Source organism: Cavia porcellus, unplaced genomic scaffold, assembly GCF_034190915.1.
Source record: "Cavia porcellus strain 051 isolate PalLab524CR breed Dunkin Hartley unplaced genomic scaffold, mCavPor4.1 scaffold_5, whole genome shotgun sequence".
Classification (NCBI taxonomy): domain Eukaryota; kingdom Metazoa; phylum Chordata; class Mammalia; order Rodentia; family Caviidae; genus Cavia; species Cavia porcellus.
In genome coordinates, this window is record NW_026947488.1 from 41,185,087 (window position 1) to 41,201,663 (window position 16,577).

Consider the following 16,577-nt stretch of genomic DNA (forward strand, 5'->3'; position numbering starts at 1 on the left):
CACTTCTGAGGTGGGGTGGGTTTTGTGTTGGCTCTTCTTATTTCCCAGCCTGAGCACCTGAAACAACTGACATCTCGTTCTTCCCCTACAGCCCTGTGCATGGTGCCAGTTACCAGGGAAGACTTGCTTCTTAGTGACTACTTATTCTCCCTTTGCATCCCAGAATCAAAGTAGGTTACATACTGAAAATAACAGGAGAAACCCCAAACTGAATTATACTGAATAAGAGAACAGGAGAGATTTGCCTTCTTCCTCCTATTTATCTTTTTTTCTCCTGCAACACACTTTGTCTTTGGGCAACTTTGGAATGTTTATTATGCCAACTGAATGATCTCAGACTTACTTTACATAGTTCCAAAACCAAAGAAGGTGAGATATTTTCAGACTTAAAAACTCAAGGTGAAATTTTGATGGATGAGTCCAGTTTCACACATGCAAAAATCTTGAATATGTTATTCACAAGGCATCAGTGAATGCCAAGCTCTTGCATAACCAAAAATGTCCAGATGTGAGACACCCATTTTTCTCATTTATGAAAGGAAAATTTGTTGTATATGAAAATGGCTTGTATATATCATGAAAATACTTTCTTGAAAATCAGTGAATCAAGGTCTCTGATAGACGAATCATTCTTTGCAAAATTAGAAAAAGTTTTAAGGATTCATTCAAATTCACACCACCAGAGTTTCAGAAATGCTTGTGGCATTCAAGATCATTTTAGCAGACTGAAGTGCTATGCTTGTCACTGAAGGGATGAAGTTTCTCATGTTGCTTCATTGCATAATGCCTGAGATGAAACAAAATTGAGAGGAAGTAGTATGGCACTCAGTAAGAAGTAATATTTTGTTGGTGGCTGTGGAAAGTCCTGGTTGAGTCTCAGACCTATACTGAGCACCCTTAGGAGAACAAATTTTTGTTTTAGTTTTACATGGTTCTTTTGTAATTACATTCCTTTTATAGGAACATTATTTTAGTAATGATGGATATTGCTGATGAGCAGGACCCTGAAGTCAATTTAGCATTTTAGTTTGGTTTTCTCCAAAATCAGTTTCTGAGAGAAGGATTCAAAAGCAAGAGGTTTATTGAAGAGGTGATCCTAGGAAAGCAGAGGCGTGGGAGGTAGGATATTAGTGAAGCTTAGGTTATCAGATAAAGGGGGCAGTGGAAATCCAAGTCATTGAGAAATTCTGGAAATGATGTAGAATATGCCCCAAAGTTATCCTTCATGGAAGGGCAAGGAGGATATGGCAGAAGGGAAGCAGCATGCCATGAAGGGGCATGCTGCAGATAGTGACATTGTAAGGACAGAATTACTTTCAGGGAAGCACTTTGGAGAGGAGAATGAGTCTGGAAAGGGTAAGAAGAAATCCTGCACACAGGAAGATAAACAGGAAGCAGCAATGAGAACCCTAAGGATGGAAGAACATTTGAAGTCTTGATTCAATGGTTATGGGAGAGCACTCAGTTAATCATAGCCACCTATCATTGCCAATTGTCCAGTATCCACAGAATGGTTAAACATTGATTTTCAAGTAAATAACTTTCCTGTTGCCCTCCATTTGATGCTATCCTTGATAACTGCTCCTGGTGGACCAAGAAACAAGAAAGGAAGACAAAAGAGAGGAAGAGGACAGAGAGGAAAAAGAAGAGGAAATGGAAGGAGGAGAAAAGAGAAGTGATTAAGAAGGAAGAAAAGGGTAAAAGACAATGTAGAGTAAAAGATCCCATGAGGGTCCCAAGTTTGTAAGAGTGGCTCTGTGGATTAATGCTAAATTGAGTGTCTTAGTCACTTTGCCATCATCGGACACCAAACCTGATACCCGCAATTTAAAGGAAAGAAGGATTAATCTGGCTCCTAGTTTAATCCATAGTCAGCTGATTCCAAGCAAAAACAGCAGAATGGAAGGGAAGGGTGTGGATGGAGGACAGTGGCTCATCTCATGGCAGCCAGGAAGCAGAGTGTAAGGAAGAAGGCAGAGAGGGATATTTCTTGTTCCAGGTCATTCGTGCGCCATGATCTACATCTTCCAATCAGACTCACAATCAGTACAGCACCAGTGTGATCCAGTCACTTCCCAAAGTCCCTCCTCTGCACACGTGAACCTTTTAGGGAACAGTCTAGATCTAAAACCATAACTCTGAGCCAAGTGTTTTCCTTCTATACCACATCAGAAAAGGGGAAATGGATGTGAAAGTGACATTTACACAAAGCTAAATTTATTCTCATATTCCATTTTTTAAAGATGTTGATGTTCAAATTTTCTTTCTGTAGCAGTAGGAAAGCCAGATGTAATATTTGATGGTATTTTTAAAACTACGAAATACTCTCTCAGGCCAAAATGAAGAATTTGAAGCTTCATGTTCTTCACAGCAAAAATCAGAGAATATATTTTGCTTGTATGGAAAATTCAGAGCCCTGGAACCACTAATTTCATGGACTGGCATGTTCCTTACATCATTCTGAAGAGTCAATAATTTCGACTTCGTCATCTTTAGCTGCCTTTAGAATGCTGAGAGTATAGTAGAGTGGATCAGGGCCCAGGCTATAGAGATGCTCTGACTCCCTTTGTGACCCCTTAGTGTCCATGAGAAGTTTTTGGGTCGTTTAAACTTATGTCTCAATTTACTCATCTGGAAAACAAATGAGACAATGTTAACATTTTCCTCATCAAATAAGTGAATATATATGGAGATCAATGTACATCTGGAACAAAATCTGCCCCCCCCCATTAAAGATATAATAAGTGCTACAGTTAACTAGAGATCCTGCTGTGCATTACTGGAAATACCTGAATCATACAGCTAGAAATTCCCCGCATTAAATTTCTTTGTGAAATAATTCCTTGATATAGACTTATTTGTTCTCTATACATAAGAACAGATAAAAAAGTTTTTAAAGTAAGGTATTCAATGACTAAACATAATTTTAGACACTGAGGGCAGGGATAATTCTAGAGATGAAGACTTTTTAAATTTTTAAATTGTTTTTATGCATTTAAAAACAATTTTCAGATGAATTCTACTGTAGGGGATTCACCTTTGTAGGAAAACATTTGTAAAATATTTAAATTTCAGCTCTTTTTCTGACAACTCGTTTTTACCTGCATTTGTTGTAATTGGTATGGAAAACAATGCCATTTTCTTATCAAGATACTCTGAAAATTGTAACTAGCTAACATAACTATATACTATTGTATTATAGCAACTGCATTACAAAGTAATATTCAAATAAAAAAGGTCAATTTTTGTTTTCAGAGATTTTTCTGTGGTTCCTATAACATTTTACTGGGCAGGAAGTATGTAAGAATTTAGGAGATGATAATATTTACACCATGAGTGTAAATTTAGGCAAGAGATTGTGAGACACAAAGTAAGCGCATAATTTCCACAAGCAGAAAAATGAAAGTAGAATTGATGTGCATGTGCTAATTCTGTAATTTCAGGTGGAGTTTTTTCCATATCCCACAGCTCCTCAGTAGGAAAAGATATTGTATCTGAAGTCATCACTTAAAGTAACATGGACTTCTTTCCAATTATCTTAAAGGAATCTTGGCCAGGTGTGAGGAGAGAGGGAAATCATACATGTCTGGGCACGTGAGCCTCTCTGTCTCCTATTGGGCAGGATAAAATTCGATTTAAATTCCAGGCAAAATCACATTAGCTGAATTGAGCAGAATTCCCCAAACACTTACCAGCAATCACTTCTCAAGTGGTCTTGTAGCTGGACTATCATCACAAGTGAACAAGTTTCCTGATTCACTACAGGAGGTGGCTATGGGACCTGAGAGAATGGGGAATGAATGCTGTGATGTTAATCTTATCTTATGGATTTTTGTTTTTGTTTTTTGGCTGTTGTTGTTTGTTTGTTTTGAGAAGGTCTCACTCTGCAGTCCAGGCTGGTCTTAAACTTTTGATGATCCTCCTAATTCAGCCCCTCTCTCTGTCTTTCTCCTTTTTTTTAAATCGTGGAGAATGCAGCTACTTCTGATGAACTACAAACCTAAAATACCTAAGCTATGAACCTTGGAACTGAGAGGAGCAGGGATTTCTAAAAGCGAGCATGGCCTCATCAGCACATTCTTTCCTCCTCACAAGCAGTGTCAAACCACGTGCCCACTGCATTTGGTGAGGAGTCAGAAGGGCTGTGTCTATAGACCCCGTCTTCCACTTCGTTTCAGTCTGAGACTCTTGTCTTCCTCCTTGTTGGAGGAATAAGAGGCAGCAACTGGAAAACCTACCAATGCTGAACAGATTATTCCCTTCACCTTTTCTGCTTGTAATCCACATCACAATATTCACTGTTTGGTTAAAATTGCTGAGTTCCACAAACTATATTTTCACTTTGACTTATGAAGGCTATTTGGCACCTTTCCACAGTATATAGTGATCCATAAAATACTAGTTGCCTTCATATAAAGTAAATATATAATATTTTCTGAGGGAACTGAGCCAGACACTACAAGAGGATGAAATCAGAAGACTGCTGCTTATTGCTGTATCACATATCTCTTGACACCAGGGATTTTCTCTCAGAATTTAGGCATTGGAAGGTTAACTTTGCAACTTCTCCACAAGTTCTTCAGGGGAGCCCCAACAGTAAGTGAAGTGGAGAGACAGGATCAAGTTTCTAATGCAACAATAGTGAAATTAGGGGCTGGATTTTCCATCAAGGCCTTGCACTGAGTAACTCTTAAAAACATCAAAAATAGGTGCTAGGAAAAAACATAAACTTATGAATCAAGAAAACAATTTAAAATAGTAAACCTATGATTTACACTCAGCAGTCATAAAAGCAGGGTAAATATTAACTAGGATTTTCCACGGTGTTATAAATTGCAGATGGCATTTCAGTGGGTTTCAAACACTTCTAAGGTGAACTCCCTTTTCCTTGTATCTTTTACTTAGAACACTAATAAGTAATTCAGGAAAATAAATTCTAAAGAAAAAAATAAGAATGACCACCCCATTTTCCTCTCACTGTTTTTAATAGGCATGTCTGATTACAACTGTGACCGCAAATCAGGAAGGTTAATTAACTAAAGCAAATATTTTTTCCTTTATCTTGTTCTTAAAAATCATTTTGGGCCAGAAATGCAGCTCAGTGATACAGCACCTGCCTGGTAAGTGCAAGGTCCTCAGTTTGATTACTGGTACTGGAAGAAAAAAAGTTATTCTTACTTTTAATATATGATCCATGCTTATGGTTAAAAAGCCCAAGAGCACAAAAAAGAGTAGACATTAGTGGTTTCAGGAAGGAAGCTGACAGTTTCCACATGTCTTCTCTCTTAATAAATCACCCCAAACAAGACAGAGAAACAGAAGGGAAATCTCCTTTAAGACAGAATTGGAGGAAATTAAAACACTGAGTCAGAGTGAGTAGGAAAGGATTCCTCAAAGGTACCGGACAAGAGCACCTGTCTGTTAGCTCCCCTATTTTGTCCCTGAATCATAGTGTGGGCCCCCAGTATGCTTTATTGTGCTGCTTTTAGAGATAATTTGTGCAATTACAAGCACAAATTCGTACTTCTTTTTCTGTGCTAACACCTTTATACACCTTTACATGCAATTCTGCGCTTGCATACTTTTAAATGTTCCCTTTTCGTATTAGTTGGAGTCACTTTGCAAGTTTTCTTTACTGGGTGTGTTTTCACCTAATTCATGTTGACATAGTCACATGGGGCGTTTATAATAATTCAGTGCTACAAGTGTTACTCCAAGGAATAAGTTGTGCACCCATCATTGAACACTTGCTTAAAGAAAAAATAAACTCCTATAAGGAGAATTGCCATTTTGACTGGTGTAATTTTGATACAAAACTTAATACATCATTTTCAAATGCATAAAAGTTGCTTGAATTAATAATTTAACTGACAATGAAAGAGTGAGACTCTTTACACTTGATATTTATTGAGCATGTTTTAAACTTTATGACTTTTCCTAATCTGTTAAGGCTCATACCAAAGCTTAATTTGTGGCTGCCCTACCATAAATGAAGCTACCATTTGTAATATTTTTGCAATGAATATGTTACATGTTTTGTTCATTTTTTCTACTGAACCATCTATTAAAATTGATTTGTAGAAACTTTGTTAATTATCTGTGATATGAAACTCAAATATTTTCATGAGTTTGTTTTAGGTTTTGAACTATTTTTATTATATTGTGAACTATAACACAAACATGGGATTTATACAAAATATAAATATACTACTTAAATAATTGAGCACATGCATAGCCAACATTAGATTGAGACAGATGTCAATGCCTCTGTATTCTCCTTGCAATAAAAACTTTCTCCTCACAAAGCTAATCATTGCTTTGACTCTTCTTTATTCTTTGTGCATTCTTAAACTCTAGAATTAATGGTATGCTCTTGAAGTGTATAGAAATGACATCATCTAATCTTTTGACCTTGGAATCTTTCAAGTCTGGAGTCTTTTATTCAGTAGTGGGTTTTTATTCAGCATCCAGTCAACTCTGCTTTGAATGTAACCATAACTTGCTCATTTTGGGCATTATGTGGTTCATATTTTATTGTATAACATACCATCATCTAGGTGGTTGATATTTTATTATATGACATAACATCATCTTATCATTTACTTTCTATTCTATTTTTGATGGGCATTGCCTTTTGCCTTTGCAAATAATATTGTTTGCCTTGAGATTACATAAAACTTTTATTTTACTAATTTTTTATCTTTATTTGCTATAATCAATGCATTTTTATCAATCTTTGTTTTGTTTTAACTTTAAGATCTAAAGTTTTGTATCATAAATTTATCATATATGTATGAAATTTGTGCACAGAAATCTACTAAACTTTTGTATGGTATTTATTAAATACACTTCTCTTTCCTTACCCAAAATTGTAGTAACTTTATAACAGTTTAATTGTTATTTGTATATACACATTTATGTTCTTGTGGTATTTTTCTGTGATTCATGGATCACATTATTCAAATTATTTTGGCTGTATAATACAATCATATATATATATGTATATATATATATATATATATATATATATATATTTGTATAGCATAGTCCCCTATTCCTTATTTCTTTACTCTTAATATTCAAGGATATGTTTGCTTCCTTATTTTTCTGTGTGAAGTTTATAGAGAATTTATATCTTTCCAAATAGAAGACTACAGTATTTGTCTATCAGTATATTTGATTTTTAGCATATCATTGATGATGCTTAAAAAGAAAGTTTTTCATATTAAATCTTCTTTTTTAAGGTCTAAAAAAATTTAAAAGACTGCATATTTTTTGCAGATTTATTGTACTTGCTAATCTACACAGTACCTGTTGGTCCAGAAGAACTTCCGATTATTTGAATGTATAAAGGCTACTGACTTTTTCCAGTACTTTGAGGGGTCAGAAATGGTTTGAACTTTAAAGTGTTTATAATAGTTTTGACCTAGATTCTAATTTTTTATATAATATTTGGGCATAATTATTTCATTTCCTGGTTTTTTCTTATCTTATTTTTTGTTGGGATTTCTGAAACTATATTATGTGATAGCAGTTATAGCAACTTATTATTTTATTCCTGATATTAATTAGAGTGATATTTAGTGTTTCTCCAGTGAATTTAGGCTATGATTATTTATGTTTAAAAGTATTACTTCATTCCTACTTTATTGTGTTTGTCTTTTACACACAAGAATAGATTAAATTTTTATACAGTTATATAGCATGAATGTTTTCTTTTGATTTGCTTACACAGTAAATTATATTAAAGAATTTGCTATTATTGACATTTTTTGAAATTTTAAATTCCATGTTGCAGTTCTGTTTTATTTTCCAAATACACTATTAAGTTTTATTGGGATGTTTTAAAATAGTATGTCTCATGATGGGATTGACCTGGAGCTTTATATTTTTATATTAACTGTAAGCATTTTGGTAGCTGTATTATAGCATTTCCAAAGAAAGAATTTTCAAGGTCTTTTTTTTTTTACCTTTTCTTGTGCTTTAGACATATTTAAGATATTAACCATTTAAATTAACTATGCTTTAAAAGTTAATCAAAATTTCCTGGAAAATCTGTGCTTTATGCTTTTGAGGAAGGCAGGTGTTTGAAACATACCCCCAACCCCCCACTTTTCCACCCCTATGTACCCTTCTCACCTGTTGCTTAAATTCTCTGTTTTTACAGGAATTTTGCTCAGCAGTGACCACTGAGAATCAGTTGACAATACAGAAATTATATTTTTAGAAGCACTGTTGACAGCTCATTGGGTACTTTACATTCCTTGGTTGAGCTTTTGTAAAGTTAAAGTTACAAAAATTGCAAATTTAAAATATGTGTCACAGCACTTCTAAGACAAGCTCAGAAGAGTGCTTGACGGTAACTGTGCCACTCACTTTCAACCACGGAGTTTGCAGGAAGATTGGAGTGACAGGAAAAGACGAGGAAGGTTTTCAAAGAGTGCAGACAACATTCAAGATCCTTCACAGTGTACACACACACAAAATAAGAGTCTCATCTGCGAGAAAGTTACTTGGCCGAAAGCAATTTACCACTTACTGTTCTAAAACTCGGTCTTTCACCATTGAAGATCACAAATTTCCAGATCTTCTTCACTCAGCTTCACATCATCATAACTATAACACCCTGACCTTTCCCACCAATGCCAGCCCTCTTATCATTTTGGATTATGGGCTCATACATAGTGTTGATCTTTTGCGTTACCCAAAATGTTTTGTGCTATACAAGCCTGTAGCTGAAAGTAAGTTAGACAAATGGAATGAAAGGCAGAGCAGAGAAAAAAAAATCATTTTAGATGGCCTACTATGTACATGGCAGGATAAATTATTGCATGTTATGCAATTTAATTTTTACCATTTCTATTGCACAGAGAACTAACAACTTCAGTGATGTTAAGCAGTTTTCCTAAACACATCTCATTAGTGTATAACTGAGCTGCTGTATCAACCCACTTTCTTTGTGGTATATTATTCTGTAACTTGAATGAGAACAGGAAGAGCTATGGGGAGAAAAAGTGCCATTCTTAGACTAACATAGCAATGACCCTAAGGAAAGGGTTTAAGAAATTTTATAGACAGTTAAAGCTAAGGTCACCCAATTTTCTCATTTTAGCCAATTATCTTTGTTCCTATTTTATCAAGACTTTTCACACTGGGGAGAAAAAATACCATTCTTATTAGTTGCTATTTTAAAGTTGTCAGACACATTAAAAAACAAAACAAAAGAGAGAGAGAGAAAGAAAATTATGATTTTCTTTTTAGCAACTTTCTGGTCAGAGTGGTAATTTTCTAGCTTGGCAGTTAGTTCCTGAGTGTGAAGGCTGCTATTTTGGTCTGATTTAAACATTGGCCAATCATCCACAAGAAACGTCTCAGAACCTTTGCTGTGAACAGGGAGACTTCACAGTGGAGTACAAAAGCCACTCTCTCCCTATGGTTTCAGGAACTAAATTTCAGTGAGGAAATAATTCATAACAGTACGACACTCATGGCCCACTTCTTGATGGACTAAAACAAAACAGGTATTTCAAGTTTTAGTTTTAATTTACACATAACCCTCAGTAATTGCCATAGAACTCAAAGTTTATACCATTTGTCTAACTGATGTGTTTCTTAGCATATTTTTTTTATTAACAAAACTATCCCTTTGTGATAATCTTGGTATAATATTGCTATAGTTAAAAATGTGTTTAGGAATGTTGGAAATCTGTCTCTCGGTGTTTCTTGGACACATATTAAAATCCTTAAAAATCTTAAAGAAACTCGTCTAACTTTGTTTGAACAAGAAGTTTCAAAATTATATTTGACCAACAGTTTATTTTTTCATAGAATAGCATCAGTTTTTCATGTGATTGTATATTCTTTGTACAAGTATTTTCTCTAAATCAAAGGTTGGCAAACAGTAGCCCGTGAACCAAGTATACTCAGAAACTCTGTAAACCCTAGAGTTAAGACTGTTTTGCACATTTCTAAGAGGTTATTTAAAAAGCAAAAACTATAGAAATGTATATCGTGAGAATTTGAATTTAAAGATAATCCCTACAAAGTTTGCATTCTTTGGTTCTTTATAGAAAACTGTGGCCTATTTCTGTGAATCTAAATTTAAAAATCTAACATAATTTAAGTAAATAAATAAATATATAACAATGATTAAAAGTTACACAAAGAAATAAAAAGTTTGCGTACTAAATAAGGTAATAGTTTATGTTTAATATTACTCTTGTATGTAGTACAAAAGTTTAAAATTCTCTTCTAATTGTTCTGAAATATGTAATTCAGTAACTATAGACACCAAGTCATGCAATGGAAGAACAGAATTTATTTCTTCTAAATAATACTTTTTATCTCTTGACCAAACACCCCCTTCCCTGTGAACTCTTCTAATCTTTGATAATCATCATTCTCTTCTATACTTCTATAAGTTCAATACATGAGGTCCCTCATGTAAGTGAGAACATATAGTTATTTGTTTCTCTGTGTGTGGCTTATTTCACGTTACAAAATATCCTCTAGATTCACTTGTATTGTGAAAAGTGACAGAATTTTCTTTATGTTCTTGAAGGCTGCATAGTATTTTTCCCTGTATACATTATATACTGCATTGCAATCCATTCATCTCTTAATGGGCACCTAGATTATTTTTACATTCTAGGTATTGCAATACTGCAATGAATGTAAGAGTGAATATATCTCTTCAACCTACTGATTTTCACTGACACTTCTAATAAGTAGTCTAATTTGATTATTCCACTATGTACATATGTAGCAAACCATCACATTGTACTATATATATATATAATTATTTATCAATTAAATATAAGATAATTAAAAATATTATTCCTTTAAATAATTCAGACTTTAATTGTTGAAAGGCATGACAATGAAAGATTAGATGGTTTAGAAAGATCTTAAAAGTTGAAGTCTTCATATTTCATGTCCAAATTCAGAAGCAATATTTCATGGGATAAAATAAAGGTTAATATTACTCGGAAATAATTTTAGGATAGTGGTACACATAAGCCAGTCCCCAGGAGGCACTGGTGGAAGGATAGAAAGGGACCAGCCTGTTCTACTTACTGAGTTCAAGGCCAAACTGAGATACATAATGAGATCTGGTCTTATATCAATCAGTTAATCAATAAAATTAATAAGACAAAATCAAACAAACAAACAAAAAAACCCCCCAAACCCTGTGCTAACTGAAGAATTTATATCCTCATGAGGTCACTTGCTGCCTCCTATAGTCACTTGTAAAATAAGCACTTTGAAATCATTGCTTAGTTTAAGAGGGAAAGTTTCAAATTAGCTGATAATTTAAATACTTATAATTCTTAAGATGAACTGCAATTCAGTCCTGCATTAACTGTATATCTAGGGAAGTAGCTGGATATGGGAACCTTTTCAAGACATGGGTCTTTTTGTTAAAGCCTCCTTTTTGAGATGCAAAACTTTTAAGTACAAAGAAAGTCCTATATTTATAGTTTGATAGCTTATGCAGGGACTCTTTTCTGCTCTTTGCTTTTCCCTTTCTTTCCATTACTGTGTAACAACAACCCCAACAATGTAATATACCCGTATCTTCTTATGTCTTATGGTTCTGTGAATTAATTGAGATTCATGGGTAGTTATCGTTCTGTACCTTTGATGCAAACTAACCACACTCGCAGGCATGTCTAGTGTGCTGCAGACTTGTCTCAGCAGAACATCATAGAGGAATAGTTCCTAGCCTTTGGATACCAAAGAGAAACTTTTTGTAAAGCAATTTTCATATTGACTAGTCTGCAGAGATGATTTTGATATAATTTAAGTCAATTACATTTCACATACGCTTTATTTCTATTATTATTCCAATGTAATATACAATTAAATGATGATACATCTCACCATAGTGTAGGACTATCTGATCTTGTTTTCATGCAACAAGAGGTTCCCATCTGGGGGTATTGGAAGACAGTGACATTTAAAATGCGTTGTTTTAAATCCAATCTCCTTTATAATCTCACTTTGGGTGCTGTCATTGCAGAAAACCCTGCTTTACAAAGATTGAATTGTGGAAATGTAAGCAGGCTCTTCAGTGCTTTTGTGACAGTATGATAATATTTTATCTTGACTTTATTTTTTATCATATGTGTACTGCACATAATGATTACCTTCATCATGGGGAGTTGATATCTATCTTTTAATCTGTCTTTTTTCTCTTCCTTCCCCTCCCCATCTCTAGTTCCCCTTCCAATTTGAACATTTTCTTTTCAGTTCCCAATATCTATCATCCACTTTGGTCCTTATTTGTGCTTTTGGTTTCTAACACAAGAGAAACAATTGCTATCTAAACATGTATGTTTAATCATTCCACTTAGGTTTCAAGTTGCATCCATTTACCTATAAATATCTCAAGTTTATTCTTAATGGCAAAGTAGTATCTGTATGGAGATTCTGCAAAAAACAAAGACAAACACAAAAACAAAAACAAAACAACTAGAAGTTTCATTGGACTCAGGTATTCCCCTTCTTGATATCTTCTTAAAAGAGTTAAACACATCGTACCACAGCAATATGTACATGACTATGTTTAGAAACACCTATTACAATTTGTAATAGTCAAATCTTGGAAACAGCCTAGATGCTTATCAACTGATGAGGGGATAACGAAAATGTGAATTTTATATACGGTGTATCTCTGTTCTATCTTCTTTAATGCTGTAGGTATGGAGATTTAAAACTGTCTTGTTTGTGTCTTGTAAAGCCACATTTATTTGCTCTTTCCAGTAGTTTATCACATTGTAGCACAGATAAACTCGAATCACCTGGCTTATTCACAAATAGGTCATGGACTCATTTCTCCCAAGTTCAGAGTCCTTATGTGTTTAGAAAGTAAAGCTGAATCTTTTTTGAAAGCTGAGATAGGTTAATCTTGCTCCAGCTTGGAGAAAGAAGTCCCTGGTATAGTCTCTTTCTAAATCTCTCATAATTTTTGAAACATATCAAAAATCCCAGTTTCATTTGTTGCCTGCATAAATTGTTTGGTTTTAAATTCAGCCACTTTACCTGCAAATTTGAACATAGTTGTTGTCCTCTAAATTGACAGTTTGGGTGACTGAGCAGACTGAGGTCACTGAACAGATTGTCACACAAGTAAGGAAATTTTGGGATTCATTCTTTGTCACTGAAATGTTCTGCAAAGTGGTGTTAGGTTTTCAAAAGAAATCTGTGGATAGATCTTATAACTCAAAATCTCTGGTCAGTTTTCTACTTTAGGAAAACTATCTTGCTTCAGTGCATAAGAGAAGATTTTTCTCTGAGGCCATCTGCTTACAGACCTGCACAAACCAATGTGAGTTAGGGCATGTACTTAAATGTGGTTGATAATTTTAATCACATCCTGCCAGATACTGTTAAATTCAGATGACATTTTTCAGCTATGTAGCACTTGTCTACTTCTCTACGAATGACACAGTGCTACATTCACACTCAGAAGCAATCTCTTTGATGTGCATGTATAAACCAGAAAACCATCCAGTCATTTGACCAACTCAGTCTCTCAGATATGAATCATTCAAAGACTGGAATAATTGTATTGCTGTGGTGTTGGGTGGCAACACAACTGCATATAACATATAATGTACTTTTAAACTTATCCTGCTAAGATGTATATATTGCACAAAAGCAAAAATTATTGCCATGTTGCAAATATTGGTAAATTCATCAGCCTGGATTGGATACCATGGAAACTCATTCATCCTCTGTAGCAACTGTATCTCAATTCTTCTGCTATTTCATTAGTTCATCTAGTTATGATGCTACCTGCAATAGGAACATGTGTCACCATGTGAGCTGGAGCCTTACTTAATGTTTCATGACAAATGTCCTTAGCAGCAGGCCAAACGAATTCTTAAATTTTAAAGATCACCTTAGCTTTAGAAATGTAGTTAATCCTGAGAATGATGTTCTTAGTTCAGCTATACTTTATAAAGAGGTAGCCTTCAATAATTGTTCCTATTCTTTCTGTTCATGTTTCTTTTCTTCGAAATTCTCCAAAGGCTTTTCTTTTTTTGTACAGTGCTTGGTCCTCATGTGACAAAGAAGTTTTGAAGGTTTCACTGTTTCAATAAGCCCATAACTTAAGTAAGACTCCAGTATTTTCTTCTAAATATTTTCTTCTAAACTTTTTGTTGGTAGTCTTATGGTATTTTGTAATTGAATCTTTCTCCCTTTTCAAGGAAGCCTTTCAATATTCTTTGTTTTTAATCATTTTGGCCAAGATTAGCATGTGGGTTTACCAAAACTGTGACTAATGTGACAAACATGCAGTTAGGGAAAGTGGTAAATAAAATAATAAGTGGACTATACATAGGCTAAAATAAGTGTCAAATTCTGATTTGACAACAAATATAACCATACAATTGAAGTACCTCAACTCACTTGAGAGTATAAAGCCTACCATACAGTTTAATTATCTTTTGCCCCCTTTTGATAAAGTCTGCAAGCAACTGATTTAGTAGGGTCTCTGTGTATTCAGACCTCTCTCTCAGTGTTAGTCTGTGCTTGCATCTGCTCCCCAGTGCTGACATCACCTCCTCAGCTCCACCTGAGATCATCAGGAAAGGCTCCTCATCAGGAGTGCAAGCCTAGATACCCAGCTTGAGCTTTTGTAGTAGGGTTAGTACTCCAGTAGGAACCAGATGCTGCTGCTTATCTGACTGAGGAGGTGCTCAGGTGATAAGGTAAGTGGTAAGGAGTGTCTGTGAATAAAGATTCACACTTATTCCTTGGCATCCTGCTCACTTCCTGCTGTGTGTTCTTAAAAGGTCCAGAGCGAGAAGGAGACCTTAGAAGGTTTACTCCCATGGCTGGGTTGATGCTAGAAGTAGACTGGGAACTGAACTGAAACTTCAGGCTTCAAAGCCTGCAAGCAATTTCTCTGTGCAACTTGGACTTCTCATCACATTCACAGGGAAGAATGTGATTTAGAATGGATTTAGAATGTGAGCATGTAGGAGACGAGGAATTCTGAGGGGACTTTTCCTCAGAATTCTGGAGTGTCATTTCTATAGCATCCCATGGTCAAACAAGTTTTGAGGGTAGGAGATTTAGCTCCCACATCTGGGAAGAAAGGGGAAGTCTGGGGGTTCATCATCTTTGAAGTCCATCTTTTGTATTTATTCATCTAAAATGCTTTATCATTCCAACACAATGGCAAATACCATGATGAAACATCCTTCTAAATTTCTTATTGCAGGAGATTGAGGCTCTCACTGCAGTGGCAGAAAAGAAACTAAAAACTTAACTGAACTTTCATTTTCTTTTAAGATGGAGTGCATTAGGATGGCAGAAGGTTGAAACTGCTTTTATTTTTCATGGCACTTTTCGCTCATGTTTTAGATGACTTAGGTAACCATGGAATGTCATGCAATCTAGGTTATACTCTTTACATTGTTTCTACAAATCTAAAATTGATGTGAGTCTGCAAACACAAGCAGTATATTCAAATAGACAGTGTATTTATTTGGGGTAGGTATTTAGAGCTTATTTGTTTATACAATTAATTAAAAGCTATATTTAGATAGACTGGTTCATTGTTTAGGAACAATTCCGAAGGCAGTTGATTATTTTAAGTGTGTGTCTGCATTTATGCAGCCAGATTGTAAATTCTTCCTGTTTTGTAGGCTAAAATGAGGGGTAAATTAAGGAGACAGAGGACCATTAGGTCATGGCTTCACATCTATGAAACATCTTAAATTTAACACTAGAGATTGTTCTCCAAATGAAGTTATACAGTCAGGGAGATAACCAGATGCAGATGAAAAAGACCCTCATTTTAAAATAGTAGAACAGAGTTCTTAGTTCAATTCCTAGCTTGAAATTCATTGAAAATCTTGTAATATTTGAAGTTGTTTTTTCTGTGCTGGGGATGGACACGAGAGCCTTGTGTATGCTAGATAAATGCTTTGCTAGTGAGCTAAACCCCTCAGCTCTACAACTGTGTTTTATTAAAAATGAATCCTACAACTATCTTAATGACTTGTTTTGCAGCAGCAGGGATTGAACATGAGGAATTCACCCTGAATGTCATCCCCGATCTTTTTTTTTAATCTTTTATTTTAAGACAAGTCTACCTAAGTCATTAAGTTGCCCATCCTGGGCTGGAACTTGGATCCTCTGGCCTTGTAAAGGGCTGCAATTACACTCTCCCAGAGTGTTGGTTCCCCAGGCTGTGAATTGTATTGTTATGAATTCGAGTGAGTGTGTGTGTGTGTTTGTGTGTTTGTGCATGTAGTTGTATATGTTAACATTGTTATTTTTTCCCAAAATTAAAAAGTTGAATTGGTCATGATGTTTTGACCTTTATTTTCTTTAGGACACAGAGTGCCTCAAAAAGATGACAGTGCCTCATCTTGGCTTCTAGAAGTCACATATTTCCTTTCAAGAGGCCATGCCCTCTCATTTGCAATTTTAGAGCCCGAACCTTGCTAGGAAAGGCTGCTGCTTCTGTCTAGTGTGTTGGTAAGCCTCTTTTATTTTGTACACTTACCTCCTTAGAAGGAGATTTAAGAAATCTGTTTGCCGGGAAAGCCCAGCTC

General features: G+C 35.0%; 1 long non-coding RNA gene across 1 annotated transcript in view; it reads right to left on the minus strand.

Annotated features, from left to right (window-relative positions):
- Positions 1–2,495: 2,495 nt before the first annotated feature.
- The window catches only part of LOC134475883 (uncharacterized), a 44,311-nt gene continuing 30,229 nt past the window's right edge, over positions 2,496–16,577 (minus strand). Inside the window, exons 2-3 of the long non-coding RNA XR_010047211.1 lie at positions 3,693–3,781; positions 2,496–2,631 (exon numbers count right to left, since the gene is read on the minus strand). This is a non-coding gene — a long non-coding RNA (uncharacterized LOC134475883). The remainder of the gene's footprint in view (positions 2,632–3,692; positions 3,782–16,577) is intronic.